The 13,971-nt window shown below is 32.3% G+C and overlaps 1 protein-coding gene across 6 annotated transcripts in view; it reads left to right on the top strand.

Annotated features, from left to right (window-relative positions):
• The window catches only part of LOC148278283 (uncharacterized), a 91,719-nt gene that overhangs the window by 43,175 nt on the left and 34,573 nt on the right, over positions 1-13,971 (top strand). The gene's annotated exons all lie outside the window — the stretch shown is intronic.

Raw genomic sequence — 13,971 nt, 5'->3', positions numbered from 1 at the left:
AGTATGTTAACAGTTATCAAGCGGAGGCAATATGTTTGACTGGACCTCCTCCTGGGCAGAGACCCTGAGAGCCTTAATCACACTCTCTGCTTTCTAAGGCATCAGGTTCTGTGGACCTAAAAGTTCACTAATGATAGTTGTGAGCAGTTTGTGTAAAAAAAACAATGATGACACGTAATGATATCATTAAATAACTTACATACATTTTAACGGTATAATGACTACATATAAACTAACAAATTACAACAGGGATGGAGAATACCTCGAATAAGGGAATATGGAAATCTAGGCATTTACAGGGCTTATGACCTGTCATTGGCTGGTTTAAGTGACCACTTTACACACTGTGTAACATTCACCATTTTGCCTATGTTTGAACCTCCATATTTCTTCAATTCTTCCATTTGTTGATTTGAAGTGGTCACCTAAACCAGCCAATGACAGGTCATAAGCCCTGTAAATGCCTAGACCTCCATATTCCCTTATTCAAGGTATTCTCCATCCCTGTTGTAATTTGTTAATCTTAATTACTCTCGATTGGGTGAAATCCAGTATTTTGTCTACGAACATTTGGACAAAATCAAATATTGTAATGACTACATATAAGTTATTTTATAATTTTTATTACACGACAAATTTTTTCTCATTTCACTGTCGTTGTAATTCCGTTATAGTTTGATTGCATTTTTTTGAATTTGTAAGTAATCAATACTTGCATTAATTTGTTTACAATTTTAGAACACCTTGTATATACCTACCTGACACAACGTGCCCCCTAGCAGATGGAAACACCAATGTAAAACCATTCATTTATGAAAATTACATCAATAATGCTTGTTATTTCCTGCAACTGGGCTATATGTAGTTACGTACTTCAAATATCGTAACCCTGTAAACGTACCTAAGTAGAAATAAAATGATTTTTGAATGAATTATATTTTGCTCTTATACTGCAAACAACTGAAAATTAAAGAAAGGAAAAAAGTACAACGTTAATTTTAATAAATTTACTACCTAAAACAGATGCATAATAAACGACGTACGTCAAATACGCATAGAATATTCGAAACGGTAGAAAAACTATGTACCGCATTTAAATCAGAAAATCATTTGAAAATCGCAGTGTAATGTGTAATGTTTGTTATACTAACTAACTAACCATCACGCCATTTCAGCAGAGGGGTAGGCAGAGAGGATAGAACGCCACACCACTCTGTCCTGGCACACTTCCTTCGCTTCCTTCACATTCATACATCTTCTCATGCACGCACGTCGATTATTCCGACTTTTCACATGACCACTTTCAAGAATTTGTTGTACTTGATCATGCCATGTCTTTCTAGGCCTTCCTCGACTTCTACAACCAGACACATTCGCATCATAAATCTTTTTAGCCGTTCTTTCATCATTCATTCGCTCCACATGACCGAACCATCGCAAAAGACCTTTCTTAATTCTGTCGATAATGCTTAACTCAGCCTTGCATTCTGCTCTAATTTCGACATTAGGGCACCTATCATACATTGTTTTTCCGCACATTCGCCTGAGGGATCGCATTTCAACAGCATTCAGTCTACTTTCGTCCCTTTTTTTCCAACTCCATGCTTCGCTTCCATACATTAGGGTTGGTACCAGAACTCCATTATGAACTGCTAATTTAGCCTCTTGCGATAGACACTTATTTGCTACGACAGACTTTAAGGCACCATTAACTCTGTTACCGGCACTAACCCTCCTTTCAATATCCTTGTCCATATTTCCATCTCTAGTAAACATACTACCCAGATATACAAATTCTTCGACCTGTTTCAAACTATCTCCATTTACTACAATCGTACATTCAGTCATAGTAACTATGTAACTATGTAATGTTTGTTATAATTATTCTAAAATATTAGTGTAATTAATTACTATAGGTAGTGGGTACTTGTTCGTTTTTTCTTCACTGTAGAGTATTTTCAGTGTATTTTAAGTATTGTGTACAACTTATTACAAGTATCATAACTTACATTTGTATTATGCTTATGACATCATGGTCATTGGTAAATTTTCCATCCATTTGTTAAAGGATATCTGTATTCGTAACTCAGCGCTTGGCGCAAGAACGTTTCTTGACTAATGGCTTCGGTGACAGTTGGGAGAGTCAAAAGATTAGACAGAATAAAATTAGCATTGGAAACTGCTATTGTACTTCACAGTCTTTTATCATCTCGTAAAAATATTTACATTCATTGTATAAAAATACAAGAGCACACATAAAAATAAATTATCATATCATATCACAAAAGGTATGTTTAGTGTTCATAAAAATACGAGGGGGCGATAATGCAACCAAAAAAAAAAAAAATATGTTTTTTAAAACTTATAGTAACTTAACTTATAGTTAAACAAAAAATGAAGTCACAACGCAAATATAATATTTTAATGAATGTTTTGATCGTTTTTGATTATCTTTATAATAATTATCATATTTACTGTATAATTTTATCTTATATTTTAAATCTATAGATATTTTACGCGGCATGTGATTTATTTTATTAGGTTAGCATGATTCCTCGAGAATGAACGCTTCTTGTTATATATTCAGTAATATATTTCAAACATAAGTTAATAGTTACACATCGAAATATGCGAATTGTTTTAAATTGATAATGTACGAATTTACTATTTCTTCAAAGCATTCATAATACTCGCACCATATTAAAATTTGAAAATAAAAATAAAAATCCGCGAAAACATTGTCAGTTATTACTCCAGAACTTATCGTCAAAAACGTATTTTTCGTAGCGTAGGAAACCAGTAGATATACTACATTGGCGTCGCTTTAGTTCGTTTTAGTCCAACAGACCATTTTCAACGAAATTGAGTTAAGTGTATAGGAGTTCTGAGAAAGCCCTTATTAATCAAATTCAAATGAAAAAATCTTTTTTTTAAATTATTGTTCACGGGTTTTTTTAACGAATTTTGTCTTAAGTTTTGGTCATTATTTATGCCTATTTCGTAAAAAAAAACTTTAAAGCTCTATTTCTGCAGATTTGTGTTTTGGTCTGTTGGACAAAAACTAACTGAAGCGACGACTAGATACATAGTTTGAGTGTCATTTCCTCTCAAATAGTAAACAATCGGTTTTACCAAAAAAGGATTTGCACCTTAAAGATGTCTGTGTAAATAAATAAATGAACAATATGTCTTTACGGCACATGTACATGTGTTTTTCATTTATTAATTCGCTCGTTGTTATGGGGACAAATAAGTGAATGTAGAAGGGCTCGTGCCCTCACCTCGCGCGTCACACGTGTTCTCCGAAAAGGGGACTGAGCTACCTTTACTTATTACTTACAAATGTTTACGGTTCTCGTATCCTACTTCTGGAAGGACGAATCTGTTAAAAATAATACGCGAGGTTTACTTTCTTCTCTGCCGCCTTCCTAATTAGACATAATTAATTAGTATTAAGTATGAATGAGCTACGAGCGGCGAGTACTTGTAATTTGATGCGGATGTAGACTAAATTACCGGCCACCGTGCACTGAGTAATAGGAACAGGCGCCAGAATAAAACCTGACATGGTCGAGGAAATGAAAACTTGGAAAGGCGATAATTTCACACACCATCCGAGCTTTCATCTATCGCCATTCACCTGAGTTGATTGCTCCTTTTAATTTACAAATTAACATAAGTGACTTGAAGCGATAAATCGTTTTGCTTTATTTTCATCAAGTATATTTTATGATTAAGACATAATATCCTCGACGAAATTAATGTGACATTGTTGTCGGAGGCTGAGATTGTGTGGTGATGACTTTGCTTATCGCTGTGTATTAATTTCGCTTTAGAATTTCTCACCATTGTCGGCAGACCGAGTATACCCCATTAATAATATAATTTGAAATATAAATTTGTGGATCGAGTTGACTACAAACCATCTGCTCCGAACTCTGACGTATCACCAACCGCCCTATAAATAAACAATGGCCCTAATATATTACCATGTAATCATACACGAATAAAGAATAATTAGGTATCTTATTACTAAAGACCTTTCCTAGTACATTTGTCAAGAAACAAAAAAGATTTCGATATCTCTAACAAACGCCCAACAAAAACTTGTTTTGATAGATGTATCGAATGTATTTTAAATTCAATGGAAAAATATTTTTTCATGGTGTACAGTTTATTACGACCGAGGTCAGAATTTAGTTCGGGCTGAGTTCTTTGATACAAGTTTAACAATGAGTTATATAATAAAAACATATTTACAGTTTAATTTTCCGTATGTCCTGATCAGTTCGAGGAAACATAAAACCGCTTGTCCTCCGCTGCATCTTTTGATTGGGTTCTGTACTATAAAACTATACCTCAAAGATGTTTTGTTTATTTCTACGAAGTTTATTGGCTTTGATCTTTGTCTATATGTGTTGATTTTGATACAGAAAACAATGCATTATTAAGCTATAATTAGAGGGAATCTGATCACATAAAGATAATTTAAAGAAGTGTCATGGTAATTACTAATTACACAATTAATGAGGCGTGAACCACGTGAAATTACAGCGCGAGACTTGTAGCTGCAACGCTCAACAAAAAGACTGTTGAGAGTTAAGAATTTGATCTTTGTATATTATTTCTAAAGCTTCGGAATGTTTGACAATGGGTAGTGTTCGGTTGACTCGAAAGTTAGAAAGGTCTCACTAAAATAGACATCGATGTTCCTTTATTATTGGCTACAGTACACAGATGTTAGGCATTTGTTTGCTTTACTGCTGGAGTCACTCTTCATAAATAATGTTCTCATCCGTTAAGATAATGCTGCAGCATCTGAACGCTTCTAACTTTATGATCGACCATCAACTCTGATGTTTCGTGTCTGGGTGTTATCAATGGACACCCGCGGATATCACAGATATCTTGTTAAGACCACTTTAAGCTTCGCTTCAAATGTTTACAGTATTCTGTTATGTTCTCAGAATATTCAAATAGATACTCGGTTACACTTAATTATATTTGGGTGCAGACGTTTGGTGCGATGTAGCGTGTAGCTAACATTTTTGAATGAATTGCTATGTACTCTGTACGCTGTACAGTGTACAGATATAATGTCGATGTGCCCGTTTTGTCGTGTATGTATATTGTAAATGAAGACTGATAAAATATTAAGCACGCTAGCGTTGAACCTTGAATATTTCTCAGTTTTTTCACCACTTGACAAGGTACTTGAATTTTTTTTTAAATGACGAAGCTAGATAACTTGTTTCATGTGCAATGCACTTAACGCTTATAAAATAGTTTACGACTAACATTATTTGATACGGGCATGTTAAATGTTCAAGGTGTGATTTTGCCTTTAATAAGATGATACTGTCGTGAGATAAATAAGTATGTATTTGCATTTTGGTTATATTTGAGAAAGTTTTTTGACATTTCAAACGTATCAAGGCTGAACTAGCATTCCAATAAGTACGATTTATGGATAACTACCTTAAATGTAACAGAATAAGAAATACAATTAAACGATTCGCTTTAATTATTTTTAATCATAATCAAACTTTTTTTTTAAATTATAAAAGTATACCTTACAAACTAACAGCTTAATAATATATAAGCAATTAAGGAAAAAAGGTCACTTGTCAATAATACATAGATACTAAGTTGTCGATTTGTCGACTATTAATTGCGCACATCCGCAATATGTCTGAACCACTATTCAGTAGTCTGAACCAAGTAATGTTATCATTTAATTCTTTAGATTTTTCCCCCATTTTTTTAGGTGTGACTAGTGAAACAGATAGAAATGAGAATTTTACGTAAAACGGCACACTTAACTTAAATTTCGTTTCGGTCGGACTCGTCTTACTAATGAACTGGACGATCGAAATGTATTTATGCATAAGGTACCTCAGTATAAATTAGTGTGCGTGTATACAAACATATTATACAGATACTAGGTACGAGTATATACAATAAATAACACAGTTCCTTGTATTTTACTTGAAGGACTTATAATTCCATTTTAGATCGTTTTATGATAATATCGACAAACATTCGAATTTTGTAAACAAATGTTTACAACAAGCTATAAAATCGATAAATTTAAAAAATTGACTTGTTCCCAGTGAAGTAAACCTCATTTTTTTCTAAAATAAGAAGTTCTTCTTCAAATTTATGTAGAAGGTACATTAATTTATTTATATTGGATTATCAGTTATGTATCTTTATGATTACGGTAGATCATATGGCCAAACCGTTTGATGGACCTCTCGTATAATTATTTTCAATTGATCAAATTATCTACCACTTCCAGCTAATACATTTCAATTGTTTAAAAGTACATAGATACTGAGCAGCGTCGCTAAAGGAACAGTCAGAGGTACCTACTACATTTACTCAAAAATGTAGGTGTATACAATCCGGATCTTTCCAGGGCTGGTATTCAAAACGCTCTCGCGGCCGTATTATCTCGTGTATTTACATAAATGTTGTCCCGCGCCGCAAGAATGGCTCAGAATAGCACCCCAGTAGCTCGATCACAAATGACTATCGACGTGCTTAAAAACATGCTAAGCATTTGAGCGATCACAATGAACAATAATGAACATGCTTAAATTATCGCAGTCATAAGTCTACGCGTGTGTAATCTGTAAGTCGACGCCCGTGTCGGTTTGTTTTTCGTTTTCCTCGTAAATAAATACAGTTCACAGGCGACAAATCGGCGGTTACTATAAAAAATAATACAATATATTGCATCATTAAAATAGTAAGGAGCATCTAATACAAAAAAGTTAAAATTAAATTACAATTGGTATGACGACTGATCTTCTTGACATTTGGCTTGCTAACCACAGGCTAAATGCAATAAATAGCATGATAAATAATAGATAAAATATCAGTTTTGGAATATTTTCCATATTTACACCGGTGAAATTCAAATATGTGATTGCGCAGCAGGATTATACGTCGCGAAACGTAAATATTTTGACATTTAATATTAGGTATTCACGGATGTTGCATTGTGATCGCGAATACGATAAACAACCATGGTGAGAAATTGTTATCACGTCGCTTATTAGCATGTCGATAGTTATTTGTGATTGAGCTACAGGATGTAAAGTGCGTTCGAATGTTTAATAACCCCTTGTTAATGTGTAAGTAAGTGCCTGTCGGTGACCGAGTAACGATACAAATTTCGTTTGTGTTAGTAGGTAAACTAGACTGATTTATATGAAAACTTATTGTTACGCATACATAAAACTGAGTATATTCAAGATTCGAATGGATTGTACAATGATTAACTGAACCATAATGTTTTTTTTTTTTAAAGAAATATTTGCGTTCTTATGATTTACCCAAATATTTAATTTTGAGGGCCATTTTCAACGAGTTGTAAATAACTCACTATTAGAAAATGGAACCAAGTTGGGGTAGAGTGGGATTCGAACCACGGACCTTCGGTCCGTGAGTCCGAGACACTAGCCACGGGACCACAACCCGATCTATGTTGTTTAATAAAACGGTAGGTATATATTTAAAAATAACATTGCTTATATTACACAAATAATATTATAACAATACCTAATTATAAATATTTGTTGCGGCCAAACATTTTTTTAAATGTTAGTAAATAATTGTGTATGACCACATATCGACTCACTTAAAAACTTTATTTGAAAAAAAACTTATATTTGTATAGGGAAGCGTATTCTTATTTTTTTCGTTTGTGTTTCTTATCAAGTTAAAGGCCATTGGCCTTAATGAGAAATATGTTTTTTCTATTTTTTTTCTTTTTGTATTAATTTAAGCTGATATTACGCAACCCCCTATCAACGGTGCCATAAGTAAAGAAAACGGTGTGTTATGTATGACATTTACTAAAATTCAAAAATTTAGTACACTGTGCCAAACTGCTATAACTAAAAAGTACATTAAAACCGTATATAAGTGCATTATGGCATTCTAACATGGTATTTATTTATGTTTATTAAGTGTCAAAACTAACAATTAAAGGTATTTTTTAATAAATAATTATTGTTATTGAATATATATTACAGAGTATTAAGCACATTGTTTTATCTGTGGTCAAAACTTGCGAATGTCAAAATCTTCAAAGCCGTTTCTTTCAGTTTGACGCATTTAGAGTGGTGGCACTGTAAAGAGGGTTATTCTTTTCGAAATATTAATGTTACAGAAAACCAAATTCGAAGAAAGAAATTTCATTAAAATTGATGCTATGGGTTGTCCTCAGTTTATTATTACCTTTTAAAAAATCCAATTAACAAAAAAATAATTGAAATGAAATTCAATACTCAACGAATTAAAAGATTGTCAATTTTTGCCATAAAATCAACTCAAGTACCTATCAATATTTAATATATATATTTTTTTTAAACTTTTGGTCCACGTTTTAAACTCTTAAAAGGCTGCGGTAGAAAATTCCTTTGCGCGCAGTGGTGTAACATCGTGTTACCAGGGAAGAAAATACCGAACACTCCTCTAGTGGAACGAAAGGCCTGTTGACTATTGCCAACATGCTTCGGCTGCAACGGCTTCTCCTGAAGAGTTTTAAGTGGTTTCCTCTCCACATGAGCAAATGCTGAGAAGTTCCTGATTTGCCCACATGAGTATATCCCTCCTGATTCCAACAGTTTAGAAACATTTAAAGAAATTTTATTGCAGTAAAATCCACTTTTGAAATATAAACCTTGTATATTATAAGTAAGGTAAATAATAATAAATCAACTCCTATATAAAAAAAAAGTTAAATAAAAAAAAACATCGTGTTACCTCAAGCAAAAGAGAGAATATTCTGAAGTTCAGACATTGAAAAAAAAAACACTAATACTGTTTAATAACTCCTTTTCCATAATTAATATAAAATAGAAATTTGATTTAGCCCTGTTACAGCAAAATAAATTAAAAGTCATAAATACGCCGGTCATCTTACATGCGTGCCCACTCACTGCTAATAACCCACTGAATCTCTTTCACACAAACTTCGGCCACAGAACAGAGTGTCTGTCTTCCATGTTATGAGTTCTATATTCGTGCTCTCTAAAACAGATTTATTGTTGTATTAGCGTCACATTCATTCTTCGCATAGCAAAGATGAATATTTTTGTATTAAAATCCTGCGTATTTATACCAATTTTTCTTCCAAATACGATATGAAACTGTGTATTTGAAGATGACAAAAAATCCAACTTCATCATTTAAAATAAAAGAGAAAGATGTGCATCAAGTATTAAATCGTACGTAGACTAGTGTGACATCACAGCCCCACAAGAGTTAATATTTCAAGTATGTATATATATGTATATTAGTATATTTATGTTTTTATGTATATTTCATTGTTGATATTGTGATAGAACATGTCTCGTTATCGATACAGGCGTAAGGTATGTATATTAAGAATGTTCTCACAATCATAATATCCGAACCGTATTTAATAAGTTTAAGTTATTCACATATCCACCATCTGTACCGGGATTTTTGCTAAGATTCATATCAAAATTCAGCTAGTGTGTTTTGTTCCCAAAAAAGATGATTATTCTGTTCAAATTATGGACGAAACTGTGTGAACTTTAGTCTTAAACGAATAGCGGTAACCATAATACTATTATTTATAATTAAATAGCTAAATCGGTATCAAGTACCTACTACCTACTTCAAAAACAAAATATATGTATTTAATTATATGTTTTATATACGGCCTAAGTCGATTACAACAGTTACATGAAGAAACATGTACCCAAAAAACTGAACATAAAGAACATAAAATTAAGTAGCAAAGACAAACAAGGGCAATAAAATAATGGTATACAATATATTAATAAACACGATAAACATATAAGACTTCCAGCTAAACCACACCAATCCATTGTCATCCCACACTGTTTTAGTCTACGAAAAGCCGGAAGATCTACCCTAAAGAATTCTAAGTTATGTGACGAATTGACTTATGTACACATTCTGGACATTGGGACATAAAAACAAAAGTTGCTCGTAGAAGATTGAATAAGTAGCAGATTTTGACTTCTGGTGACATGGTTGGGAACGTGAAAAGAAATTGATTGCAACAGAGATGGGACATCACTTATAGCATTAAATATTTTGAAAAAGCATAAAAGGTCCATCTCAGTTCTACGTTTCTCCAATGAAGACAGATTCAGAGATTGCTCTATTTCAAAATAGGAATAATTACCCCTTTGTAATTCGAGCCACCATGCCACTCTTCTTAAAAAACGGTGTTAGACAGACTCGGTATGGTCAATACGAGTCCTTTAGAATGGAGACTGCAATGTATGTTAGATAAACTCAAGAACGTGACTTTTGGAGTCAATATCACTTTTTATTTTATTTATGCATAATCTTATTGTTCACGTGGCTCATTCGAACAACTTTCTTTAACAAAATTCCAGTTAGATTTTTAGTAAAAGTAGAATAACATTTATTTATGTTTTGTGAGCAATAAATAGTAAATACTGTATTCACCCGAATATAATGCGACTTATTAGGAATGAAAGGAAAAATTCAGTAATCTTTAATCCGGAATATAACGTGAACGTTTTTTTTAGAGAAATCAAAAACATCGCGTTATATTAGTGCTAATACGGTATTTATGTTTTTGAACGTAACGTTTTACGGGTTTCACCTTTGTGAAATAAATATATAAATAATTGTTATTCAAGCCATTAAAAAACAAAATGGCAGTCTGCGTGTACCCAATGCTTTAAGTGGTTTTATATCTGGTTTTGAAAATGGGAATTGAGACGTATTTTAAACATAGGAGTTTAATTTATCTCCTAACACAGACAGGGGTGACTTATCAGTTTCAAGGCATTAAATACATTCATAAAATAATAATATTTGGTCGTTTAATTTCCGGTTATCTGGTTCGTGAACTTTGTAGGAAAAATTCATATCACTCTTCGGTATACGAGTACAATGTATATTATGATGTTATCGACACGGTTACCAAAATCAAAACCACGTTGAACGTGATTTTAGATACCTATAATTAATATGGTAAAACTAAGAGCGGCTTGATACTAATTAGTATTGTTTTATTTTTAATTCATTAAAATGCGCTACATTTATTAGCTGAGCATGTGTTACAATAGTTTTCTATGCTAAATTACCAAAGTAGTATGACTATTTAAACAAACAGTCAAGCTATTTTACATGACTGACGATCAATATGATCCGTCCATCCGTCGAGCTTTTTAATCGGTTCAGAAGTTCTGTGATTTTCTTTTTAATTTATTTTTTCGACGGATTTCTATCTTTCAGTTTCCGTTACAACTTATTTAAATTTCAGTATCTTTCAGATTATGAATGAACCTATATGATAGGAAAATTATAATGTTTACAAGTATTTTTTAGCTTAAACACTAGCATGTAGATTAACGCTATGCAATTACAATATTATTGCTATCTGTGCAATCACTTTAATGATTTTGATGATTTAAAATAATGATTACTACGTACACTAACAAAATAAACGATTTTAATGTACATATAAATCACAGGTAAAACTTACTTGAGAATAATAGATGTAAGTATTTAAAAACCTTTGCAGTGAATGATCTTACTATTATTCTCCCTTATTTGCTTCCATTACGCCCTCGACCCAATTCCTCCCTCGTTCGGAGTCCTAACCTTTATCATTCATCACTCCTGTAATAGAGGGAATACTCCCCTTGTGTTCCTGTAATGTTGACTTTGGTTTTATAGCAGGTACATAAGATACTTGTATCAATTTGGAGAAAATTCACATAATGCCAGATAATTAATAGCCGAGCGCACTTGTAGTCATTTGCATGCGCTTTGAAAAATACATTTTCGACTAATTAACTTTTATTTCAAATGATTTTTTGAATAATTTTTTAAAAGGTAAATGATGAAATTACAATAATTAACAGCATGCATATGAGTCCTCACCTCATTATCACCATATTTGTGTTTTATTATTTGAATTCACGGCACTTATCGTGAATTCGCTTCCTCGTTTATCTGCATTTCCTATCATTTATTATTATTTAACTCCATTTGTTTTCTCGGTTATTCTGCATTTATTAATTTTATTTTCATATTATATTCACGCGAACTTATATTATTATTTAGTATTTGTAATTTTCGTTTATTTTGTTATTTTTATTTATATTTGTAATTATAAACATTGTAAGATTGTACCTAGTACCCACTAAGAACATTTTTACTATTTTATCACTTATTTCTCAAAGTTAGTGCTTCAAACATAAATTTTAAAAGACAAATCCCTAATTCGACTACCGTTTCGTACATAATGTAGGTATAAATTTTAATACGTCTAATGAGAAAACTTTGTGTCAATTCGCAAATGCTGATGCTCACTGTTTACAAAATGTTTTGTTTGCAGCATTTTCATCTTTATGATTATTGAATGAACTAATGTTTATAACCTTGATCCATAAAAATATCAGGTCAGTAATTCGTTTGATTTGCTGTTTCATATTTAATTCAATCGAAGATGCAGAAAGATAGATCTAGATCTCTTGCCTCTCACAATAAAGTCTTTATTGTTTAGTAAAAGGTGAATGTAGTAGATGTAGAACAAGTAGAACAAAACGTAATGTCAAATATATATTTTATTGAGTAATTTGTTAACAAAAAAAAAGCCGGTCTTAGTACGGGGTACTGCCCCTAGTAACACTGGCAGCGGTACGATACATACTATTAAAAAGTATTTATCGTACCGTTAGTAGATATGGCGTAGGTATAATGCTACCGTATTTAATATTTTAGTTTGCAAAACCTAGGTTATACAGAGTGTTCTTTAAACCCTGTCACATCCAAAACCACAGTGATCAATATGGGCAAGAAGACATATAAGCATATTAAAAAAAATATTTAGAAAAAAGAAAATTCTTGAAAATAAAATGTTTAAAAAAACAAATCGTTGCTTACTTCTGCAAGGGAGAAGTGAGGGGAGCGCGGCGCAGTATCAGATTCCCTCCTCCCTCTCCTCAGTTCTCCCCTGCAGAAGTAAGCAACCATTTGCTTTTTTTTAATGTTTAATTTTTAAAATTTTATTCGTTCTAAAAAAATATTTTTATGTGCCAATATGTCTTCTTGCTCATACTGATCATCGTAATTTCGGATGTGACAGGGTTTAATGAACACCTGTATAATGCTTTCATACTTCCACACTTTACATAGGTATGGATTAATAATATGTTCACTGTGTAGTAAACAAATGCAAGACTTAGTTAAAAGAAGAATGAATAAGGCACTTAAAAAATATACTAGAACTACATGTTTATAACGAAAATGCTCAATTTAGATGAATTCATTTACACAGAAAAGGGAAATATGAAAGGAAAATCAAATTTGAACTACACTATACGAGTATAGTACACTCAAGAAACACAAGATCGTCTAATAATTAAACTTGTGAACAACCTAGGACTAACAGAAGAAGAAACAGTTTTGTGTACACTGACTACACAGCGGTAAAGTTTTACAATGAGGAACTTCAGCCCTACGGGAAATTGGATACGAAAAATGTTTTCTTACGCGCGGTAAAAATTAGAGTACCAAATTGTACGGCAAAATTTCTTTAAAATGTACGAAAATATAATAATAAATATTTTAATAAAAATGAACTACTTCGAACGACGTCACTAGTTCATTTGAATCAACAAATGATAAGAGAGTTTTTGAAGATTTCCAGATTTACAAGAAAAAGACTTGAATAAAAATGAACTACGTCACAAGTTCTTCCGAATCAACCGACGATAGAGTGTTGTGTTAGATTTCCCGTTTCTGGGAAGCTAACTCACCAATCAGCAGAACTCACCGACCAGAACTTGTCACGGGCGGAGTAATTTCAAAATTCCTAAACTTTAAAAAATCATAGCGCTGATGGTACGATACTTGATAAAAAATTTGGTTTAGTTTGACAGTCTATTAACAAATAAAACAAAACATTTTTCAAAA

Source organism: Micrasema longulum, unplaced genomic scaffold (assembly GCF_059751315.1).
Source record: "Micrasema longulum isolate JH-2025_06_02 unplaced genomic scaffold, ASM5975131v1 h1tg000900l, whole genome shotgun sequence".
In the NCBI taxonomy this organism is placed as follows: domain Eukaryota; kingdom Metazoa; phylum Arthropoda; class Insecta; order Trichoptera; family Brachycentridae; genus Micrasema; species Micrasema longulum.
The sequence above is the reverse complement of the archived record's forward strand: the minus strand, read 5'-3'. Positions and strand labels throughout refer to the sequence as shown.